The sequence below is a fragment of the Taeniopygia guttata genome, chromosome 14, assembly GCF_048771995.1.
Source record: "Taeniopygia guttata chromosome 14, bTaeGut7.mat, whole genome shotgun sequence".
NCBI classification, from domain to species: domain Eukaryota; kingdom Metazoa; phylum Chordata; class Aves; order Passeriformes; family Estrildidae; genus Taeniopygia; species Taeniopygia guttata.
Window position 1 is genome coordinate 6,514,386 of NC_133039.1, and position 10,429 is coordinate 6,524,814.

The following is a 10,429-nucleotide window of genomic DNA, read 5'->3' on the forward strand; positions in this document are numbered from 1 at the left end:
TAAAATCCACTTCTGGAATTTCTGGGATTATCCAGGAGGGAGCAGCTTTTGGGGAGCCCCTCTCCCGGGACAGCTCTGCCAGAACTCTGCAGAGTTTGTAGGAGCAGCAGCGTGCAGAGCTCTGGCATGGAAGGGAAGAGTGCCTGGACCGGCTAAAATTCAGGGAATTTCACCGTGAGTGAAAAAAAAAGTAATTAATATTAAAAAATGAGGCAGTTAATTGCGACAGCTGCAGCTGCTCTTGCACAGGGAGCTTCAAAGGCTGCACGGACCCAGCTCTCCTCAAATCCCACATCCCGAAATCCCTCGAGGCCCAGCAGGGCCATGGACACCCCCAGGGGAGCTGGGAAACAATTCCCTCCTTCCCTGGGGCGCTCCAAGCGGCCTCTGCACCGAGCCGAGGATGCAAATCCCGGCCCCCCTCTTTTGCATCTCATCTGCATCTCATCTGCATCATCCTCCCGCTCAGGGACGGGCTGGGGGGAGAGTGGGAATGGGGGCAGCTGCCTGCTGGGAATGGGGATGGGAATGGGAATATGGGAATGGGAATATGGGAATGGGAATGGGAATGGGGATTGGGATGGGAATGGGAATGTGGGAATATGGGAATATGGGAATATGGGAATATGGGAATATGGGAATATGGGAATATGGGAATATGGGAATATGGGAATGGGAACGGGAATAGGATGGGAATGGGAATTGGGATGGGCCAAATCCTCCTTTCATTTCCCAGTCTCCAAATTTGCAGCATCTTTCTGGACACCGGGAATGTGACTTGGGATCGCAGAGGGGTCACAGGAGCTGAGCCTGGCCCAGGAGCATCCAAAGCCTCTGGAGCATGGAGAGATTCATTCCAGCAACTCCCGCTGAAACCATCCCTGAAATTAAACCACAACCCTCGTTAGGAGCTGACCTCCACATTTTTCCCACCAATCCTCCGGGAGATTTTTGGGATGAGCAGTGCCAAACTTGGCAAGGGCTTGCAGAGTAGATGGAATCTTGGAAACCTGACCCAGAACTGCCTCCTCTCCCTGTTCTTTGGGATCCAGGGGACCACGGGACAATGTTTTTCTGGGAATTCCCTGTCCCTCAGCACAATGCTCCCAAGAAAAATGGGACTGCAGGCATGCAAGGGTTGCCCTGGCTCCTCTGGGAATGCCAACAAGAATGGGAATTGTTGGCCATGGGCGTGGTGAGGTCCATCTCTCTGAGCCTGCCAGGCTTGGAATTCTGCCCCAAAAATCCACATGGCCTCAATGAGGATCTCATCCCCTGTTCCCTCCCTTCCCCACAGCCTCACCAGGGTTCTGGGGGCTCCTCTGGTGCCACAGACAGAGCCCCACCTCACCTGCCCAGGTGGCTCTGGTCACACCTCTGCACTGACCCATCCCATAGCTGGAATATTTACCCACGGAATTTGGGATAATTCCTTCTGGCACAGGGAGGTTCGATTGACACGGTGGTGATGGATTAAAGCTTGGACTGGATGGCCTTGGAGGTGTTTTCCAGCCCAAATGATCCTGTGATTCCAAATGATCCAGCTCCGAACCCAAGTGGTTCTGGCGACACCACCTGCAGCGCGGAGCCATCCCAGAGGAAGGCCAGCTGGAATATTTGCCCATGGAAATTGGGATAACTCCTTCTGGCACGTGGCACTCGGTGCTGTGCTTCCCTTGACACTGTGCTGATGGATCAAAGCTCGGACTGGATGGGATTGGAGGATTCTCCAGCATGAATGATTCCATCAGGACAGGAAATCTGGGAAGCCCACGAGGAGCTTTCCTCAGGCTCTCGGTGCTGGATGTGGGATGGGGGTGAAACCCCCCCAGACCAGGTTCTGCCCACCAGGCAGCAGTGCTGGAAGAGAACAGCGTTTTTCCACGGCATTTTTCCAGCACGGCACCGGTCTCCAAGGAGCAGAGCCCTCATTCCCAACCCTTCAGGTGCGGAGCCCAGCCGGGGGAATTGACTTTTTTTGTCTGGCTTTGAGTGGGGCTGCTCCTGCTGCAGCTGGGAGGGGATTTCCCGTCAGCTGTTGGGAAAGAAAAAAACCCTCCTGCACGGAGGGAGCTGATATTCCGTGAATAAATTGAAGTGGTCAAGTCCTGTTTTGTGTGGAAAGCACGATTCCCTGCCGGGGATCCGGCTCCTCGGGACTTTGGGGATATAAATAACTTCACAGGCTCCTTCTCCAAATAAAAGCAACATTCAGTTATTTGATTTTCCCCCCCTCCCTTTTTTTAATTTTATGCAAATGATCCTCTGTTCTGTGTTATTATGTAAACGAGCCAACTGAAATGGTAATGAGGGAACCCAAAGTATGCATATATTAACTGCTGCTATGGAGCTTTACACCTCCAGAAATGGCACCAAATCCCATTTCCAAGGGAGGCACAGGTGTCCTGAGGGGGAAGATTTTCCTCCAGGACTTGGTAATTGCTGCAATCCTGCGGAGAACAGCCAAGCATTGGATCCAGCACCGAAATTCCTGATTCCCAGTGTGGGAAAAGGGGTGGAATTCTGGGTCTGGGCAGCAGCAGATCACATCCCACCTCCCCTAATGCAAGAAATCAGAGTCAGCACCAACAGATATCCCTGATGGAGGCAGAGCCTTGGGAATTATTCTCTCCAAACTCTCCGTTGCAACAGGGAGTCCATGGGGAAACCATTCCAGGGCTGGGAGAAAGGATCATTCCCAAGCTCAGGGAATGAGGATGAGGATGAGATCCGTGTAGGATGAGGCACACCAAGAGCAGCTTTAAGGGCAAGGCAAAGCCCATTTCCAAAGGTCAGGGGGTCTCTAGTGAAATCCATGGCAAAACTCACTGGTTTTAAAGGAATCAAAACATTTCTGCTTCCCTGCTGCTCCACAGGGACACGAAAAACACCCTGAGGATAAGAACCAAAAAAAATCTTCATTTTCTACCTTCTTCAAGAAGCCAAAATCATCTATTTCCCACCTTTCCAAAACTCCCCGACAGCTGAAGCTCAGCCCATGGAGCAAATCCCTCTGGATCCTGTGTCCAGCTGAGCTTTGAGGCAATTCCAGGCTCTTTTCCCAAAAAGGTGAAGCAGGTGTTGGGCACAGAGCTGACAGGGGAGGCTGGGCTGGAGGAACCTTGGCCAAAATCCACCTCCTTGTGTCTGATGTTGGGACTATTCAGCTCCAAACAACTCGGGATACAACTCCACGGATCCAACCGCTCCCAGATTGTGGGAATGGGATCCTCCTGCAGGCAGTGGGAGTCTTCTCCTCCATCCCAAGGCACGTGGAAGGGAAATATCTGCAGCTTCTGGCTGATAATTAAATAATAACCACAAATAATGGATAATTTGTTGCAGGAAAAACTCCCCCGAGTGCCTCGGCCTGATCCAAGAGCTCAGATCCAAGAGGAAGCTTTCCCTGAGCTGGCTGGGTTTGGAACAAGCGCATGGTGGTAATAAAAATAAATCCCAGTAATTAGGGAAAAGGGAAAATCCAAAGGATGCCGCTGGAGTAATTTCAGGCTGGAAATCCGTGTCCTGAGGGTTGGGCTGGGAGCTCAGGACGGCCCAGGAGCCTGTGGGAATGGGGGAGCACCCCTGGAATGGCAATTCCAGGAAATTTGGGGTGTCCTGAGGGTGGGATGAGGACACGGCCCCGGTTTGGGGTCCGGCTGTTCCCATTCCCAGACTCTGCTGTGGTTCCCTAAGGAAGCTCCAGCTGCTGATCCTTCCTTCCTGCAGGACAGGCTCCTCCACCATCCCGAATCCCAGCATCGTTCCCACAGCTTTTCCTTGAGTGGATTTTCCCAAAGGTTTAGAAATATATCCCTGGGAAAACCCTGAAATTCTGGATTTATCCTGGTTTGAGTGTGTTATCCCAGAGATTAAGACATGTATCCCTGGGAAAACTCAAAACTCTGGATTTATCTTGGTTTGAGTGTATTTTCCCAAAGACTTGGAAATTTATCCCTGGGAAAACCTGAAATTCTGGATTTATCCTGGTTTGAGTGTATTTTCCCAAAGACTTGGAAATTTATCACTGGTAAAACCCAAAATTCTGGATTTATCTAGGTTTGAGTGTATTTTCCCAGTGATTTAAAAATGTATCCCTAAGAAGACCCCAAATTCTGGATTTATCCTGGTTTTAGTGTATTTTCCCAAAGAGTTAGAAATGTATCCCTGGGAAAACCCAAAAATCAGGATTTATCCAGGTTTGAGTGGATTTTCCCAGAGATTTAAAAATGTATCCCTAGGAAAACCTCACATTCTGGATTTTTCTAGATTTGAGGAAAGGGAAAGGGGAAAAGGGGAAGGAAAGGAAAGGAAAGGAAAGGAAAGGAAAGGAAAGGAAAGGAAAGGAAAGGAAAGGAAAGGAAAGGAAAGGAAAGGAAAGGAAAGGAAAGGAAAGGAAAGGAAAGGAAAGGAAAGGAAAGGAAAGGAAAGGAAAGGAAAGGAAAGGAAAGGAAAGGAAAGGAAAGGAAAGGAAAGGAAAGGAAAGGAAAGGAAAGGAAAGGAAAGGAAAGGAAAGGAAAGGAAAGGAAAGGAAAGGAAAGGAAAGGAAAGGAAAGGAAAGGAAAGGAAAGGAAAGGAAAGGAAAGGAAAGGAAAGGAAAGGAAAGGAAAGGAAAGGAAAGGAAAGGAAAGGAAAGGAAAGGAAAGGAAAGGAAAGGAAAGGAAAGGAAAGGAAAGGAAAGGAAAGGAAAGGAAAGGAAAGGAAAGGAAAGGAAAGGAAAGGAAAGGAAAGGAAAGGAAAGGAAAGGAAAGGAAAGGAAGCTGAATCTCCATTAAAGTCCCGTTTTTTTCCCCCTGAAACTTCACGGCAGCTGCGCCCAGCCCTGACAGCAAACCACGATTCCCATTTGTTATTCCTTTTACCAACCAAGCCCATTCCCCACGGGAATCACACCTACCCAGCGGGCCGGGCTTTTATTCCTGCCTTTTCCCCTCCCGTGTTTCTGTGTGTGTGTGTGGCTTTTATTGCAACTCGACATCCCCAACAGCAGCGCGGCTGCGAAGGATGCGCCCCGAAGGATGCGCCGTGTCCCGGGCACTTCCCAGCCACCAATAATTCAAGAATTCAATAATTCCACTTGGCTGCTTTTCCTTGGGCTGCATCCTCCTGGAGTGGGGCTGGGGAAGCACTGCCTGCCCCAAACCCGGCATTTTTCACCACCACGGGGGCTCCGGCAGCTGCGCAAGGCTTCGCCGGATCATTGGAAATGGGGGAAAGCCAAAAAAAAAAAAGGGAAAAAAAACAAACCCAAAAGTTTATTCCTTCTTTTTTCCTCGTGCTAAATGAAGCTCCTTCTGGCAAGTCTAAATATTTACAGCCAGTCCTCAACACACACACACACACACTGAGAGAGAGAGAGGAAAATTAATAAAACCACGCACGGAGCGAGATTCTACTTCCCCAATTATTTTGAAGTTGAAATCCAACACCCCCCCCTGCCCCCCCCACCAACCACCTCTTAAAAAAAAAAAAAAAAAAGGAAAATTAAAAAAAAATCCCAACTTTGTTTGCGCATTCTTATTGGCAGCACAATGCCAACAATGGCTAAATAGACAGCAGAATAAATAGCCCCACAATGCCGACAGAAAGGCCTTTCTGGTACTGCATACAAAATATAAACTGTGCCATGCCATTATTATTCCAGAGCCCTTGCTGCAACAGTGCAGTTGAAATTCCACCCCCAATGTGCACCTAATCAGCCATTCAGAGCCCCTTAATGACTTGTCAGTTCTTTGCCCTGCCATTTTCTGTCCAATTAATTCTTTTATTGTGCACCGGATAAAGGAAGACAAAGGCCTTCCATGCAATAATGAATCATTAAAATTCAGCAGCTCCTCTCTTGTGCTCTTGGCTCCTCACCAGCAATTCAGGCTGCTGCGCATTCGTTATGTGTGTGGTGGTTAAAATTCACTCTACCTCAAACAAGGCCTTTCCAAATGTTTAACCCTTTCCCAGCCCCGCGCCGGGAATTTTGACAGCTCCAGGAAAAAAAAAGAAAAGTGAGGAAAAGAGGAGGAGGGGGGTGAGAGAGGGGAGGAGAGAAATGTTTTAATGTCACTCTGACAGGGGCGGTATTGCCCCAGCACACAGCCACAAAAAATCCAGGGGCAGGGAGAGAGAGGAGGGGACAGGGAGAGGGATGGGATGGGATGGGATGGGATGGGATGGGATGGGATGGGATGGGATGGGATGGGATGGGATGGGATGGGATGGGATGGGATGGGATGGGATGGGATGGGATGGGGGTGAGATTGCATGCTGGGATGAGTGTGAAGGGATTGAACAGGATCAGTGTGAGGTGCTGGGATGGATGTGAGGTTCCATGGTGGGATGGCTGTGATGTTCTGGGATGGGATTTGTGTGATGTTCTGGGATGGGATTTGTGTGATGTTCTGGAATTTGTGTGATGTTCTGGGATGGGTGTGATGTTCTGGAATGGGATTTGTGAGATATTTGTGGATTCGGGCCTGGATGGGCTCTCCTGGGATCCTGGAATCCTCTGCAGTGTCCCCTCACTCTGTTAACGTGGAGAACTCCCAAAAAAACCTGGCAGAGCCTCTGCAGGGTCTCTGAGGAGGAGCAGGGCAGTGGTGAGGCTGTGACAGTGTTGTCTCCTGGGGTTTTTCCATGTATCCCTCATGGACAGTCAGGAATGGATGTGAAATTCCCTCCTCCCATCCCAAAAAGGGAGTTTGGAGCCCTTGGTCAATTGGTGTTCAGGAATTTGCCCTCAGAGCCCTAAATCCAAACTCACGGCCCTGAAGGCTTTTCCAGCAGTGTTGGAGTTTCCTTAAAGATTCCCAAAGGGAAACTCATCCCAGCTCCGTGGGGACAGGGCTGTGCCACGCTGGGGTCACTGCAGTGTCACCTCCTCATGGCCACCAAAACCTCCTCATGGCCACCAAAAGCTTCCCATGTTTACCAAAACCTTCCCATGGCTGCCAAAACCTCCTCATGACCACCAAAACCTTCTCATTGCCACCAAAACCTTCTCATTGCCACCAAAACCTCCTCATGGCCACCAAAACCTCCTCATGGCCACCAAAACCTCCTCATGGGCACCAAAATCTTCCCATGGCCACTAAAAGCTTCCCATGGCCATCAAAACCTTCTCATGACCACCAAAACCTTCTCATGGCCACCAAAAGCTTCTCATGGCCACCAAAACCTTCTCATGGCCACCAAAATCTTCTCATGGCCACCAAAACCTCCTCATGGCCACCAAACCTCCCCTGGGTTCGGATGTGCCTCTCCTGCTCCCAAATCCCTGTGGCAGCAAAGCTCTGACCTGCCAGGATCAGCTGGAAAAGGCTTTTCCTCTTTTCCTGCCCTCCTGGAATCCACCCTGTGTCCCAAATGACATCACATCTCCAGGTATTTTTATTTTCTGGTTTTTTTTTTTTTCCCATCCAAATCCCAGACCAGAGAGAGCATCCAACCCTGGGAATGTAAAGGTGGAAGAGGGAAGAGGTCAATGCACAGGCAGGGACATCCCTATGTGGAAGTTTATTAAAGTTCAAGGATGTCATAAAAAATGCCTTTTAATCATTATTTTGCAGGAAAAAAAAAAAAAAAGTGTAACACGAGTTGATGTCACTCCAGAAAAGAATTAAAACAAGGAGGATGGGAAGGGACATTTTTTTTTCCAGCCTGCAGAAAGAATGTGGATATGGTCTATAAAATTAATTTCCTCTTTCTTGCTAACTAGCACTGCCTGAGCTAAACAGCAACACTCTTTATTCCCTGCTCCAAAAATAAAATGGAGGGACTTTTCTCACCCGTGGATCCCTGTAATTATCTTGAGAAGCCTTTTTTTTTTTTTTTTTTTTGTTGGCAGCCAGGGGTCAAAAGGCAGCCCTGGTTTCACCTGATCTCATTGACTCTGCAGAGACATTGCCAGCGCAGAGCCAGCAGCCCCGAGCACACAATGCTGCCTTTCAGCCTGGAAAACTCCTGGAAAATCCTTCTCCTCCCTCAGCCTGGACTGCAAAGGGAAGGGGAGGACAAGCTGGAAATGCAGCTGGGCCAGCAGTGGTAATTTCTGATCCAAATTATCTCTTTTTTTGGGTAAAAACTGATGCGTGTTTTCCTCACAAGTGGGAAAATGTGAGGAAGTATAAATTGAGTAGGGAATGAAATTTGGGAGATCTTGGGAATGTCCAGCTCCACCTAAAACCTGAGTTTTAGTCCTGGGTTATCCAGGATGCTGCATTTTACCTGCCTGAACATCCATTCTGCAACATCTCTGAGTTTTACCCACAAAACCCCAGGAGCTGTTCCCTGGAATTGCTTCCAGGAGCTCTCCAAGTGTCCAAGGCCAGGCTGGATGGAGCAGCCTGGGATATCTGAAGTTGTCCCTGCCCTGGATGGGACCAGGATGAGTTTTAAGGTCTTTTCCAACCCCACCATTCCAGGATTTGATGATTCCAAAGCTCCCGTCACCCTATAGGATGGATCTAAAATAGAGAATTAAATCTAAAATCAGGATTGGACTCGCATGATCCTTGTGGATCCCTCCCAGCCCCAATTCCATGGTAAAATACAATATAGATCTATATTATAATACACAATTTAATGACCCTATTTCTGTAAACACCCGCAAAAATGAAATTCCTTTCTGCAAAGCTCGTGGGAAATAAAACCAACCAAGTGGATTTAAAACCTGCCTGGTTGGGATGTGCAATCCTTGGGATGAGAGCACAGCTCCATCCTGCAGCTCCTGGCTGGGACAAGGAGGTGGCACTGGCTGTCACCCGTGTCACTGGGAGGAGGGAAAGGAGCCAGGATCCATCCTGCTGCATGCACAGAGCCCCCTCCCCGTGCTCTCCCAGGAGCCAGGGATGCTTCAGGGCAATCTTCGATATTTCGGGGTGATTTTCAATTTTTAATGTTGTTATTTTGGGTGGCTCACCGCTTTATCTCACACAGTTTAATTTTATCAGCCACCAGTGAAGCCACTCCAAGCTGTGTACCAGGCAGATTCTTCTCTCTCTCAGGATTTTTTCATAGAGGTGCACAGAGAGAAGAAAGAGAAAACAATTTTAATTTCTTCTCCTTGTTTTTCTTATATAGAATGTGTTTGGAGAATTGTTTACCTAAGGTGATTGTTTGATTAGATTCTGGTGAGGATTGTTTGACATTGATGGCAAATTTAATCTACTTGTGTCTGGACTCTGGAGAGAGGGTCACAAGTTGTGAGTTAGATACGGTAGTTAGACAAAATAAGTTTGTAGTTTCAGTATTTCTTTTAAATAGTCTATTAATGTATTATAGTTATAATAAAGAAATCATTCGACCTTCCGGAGTTAAACATCATTATTTCTTCCCACTGGGTTAATTTGTATTTACAATTAAGCTGTACCATCAAGCATCCAGCAGAAAGCAAAGCTCATCCCCATCTCACCTTTTATTCCCTTTCCCCCCTCTCGCTGCACACGGGTTTGGAGACAAACCCCAACCTCAAGGGCTGAGCCAAAACTCATCCATTTTCCAGGCATAAATCAGAATTCAAGTGAAATCTGCAGAGTCACGGGAGGAGGGAAGGGAGTGACGCTGCACTTTGGCTCCAACTGGAATTAAATCCTCCTGCCAGGAGCCTGGAAAGGAGCACGGAGAAAATGGTGTCGCCTTCCAGCCCCTCTTGGCAAAGGCTGCCAACACCAAAATCCGCCCGGGATTCTGCTCCCCAGCCCTTCCTAACGGGCTGCAGCTTCATTAATTATCATTATTACACGTCACATTTATCCCCTTCCCTGTTCCAGCCTTTTCTCTCCAGCAGGGAGGGCTGAAATTCCCAAATTTTTTCCTCCCAGGTTGAGACCCCTTTGCTCCCCAAGCAAAGCTGGAAAGGGAGGGAATGTTTGCTGTAAGAAAGCAAAATAAAAGTTATAAACGTTAACAATGTTAATGACAGTGTTGAAAAAAGGAATAAACCAAGCCTGATGTGCAACGTGTAATTTGGTTGCTCTCCTCACTCAGGGGGATTTATTTACCAGGGCTCACCAAGCAGAAAAAGGGAATTTCTTCCTGTAAATTTCCCACAGAAGGAAAATCAGCTGAGGCTAAAACCTTGCAAACCCGGCCTCCTGTGAGCAGTCTGAAATCCTAGGAAATCCTCAGGGTTATGGGCATGGAAATGCCCTTCTTAAAGGAAAAATCAAATTAATTTATCTGTATTCCAAAAAAAAAATTCTCAAGAGTAAGACACAAAGCACAGGGAAAAGGAGCAATGAAAAAAAATTATCCAGACTAAAAGGGAAACAAATCCATAATCCTCAGGATTATGGGCATGGAAATGCCCTTCCTAAAGGAAAAATCAAATTAATTTATCTATATTTAAAAAAAAAAAAATCTCAGGAGTAAGACACAAAGCGCAGGGAAAAGGAGCAAGAAAAAAAAATTATCCAGACTAAAAGGGAAACAAATCCTT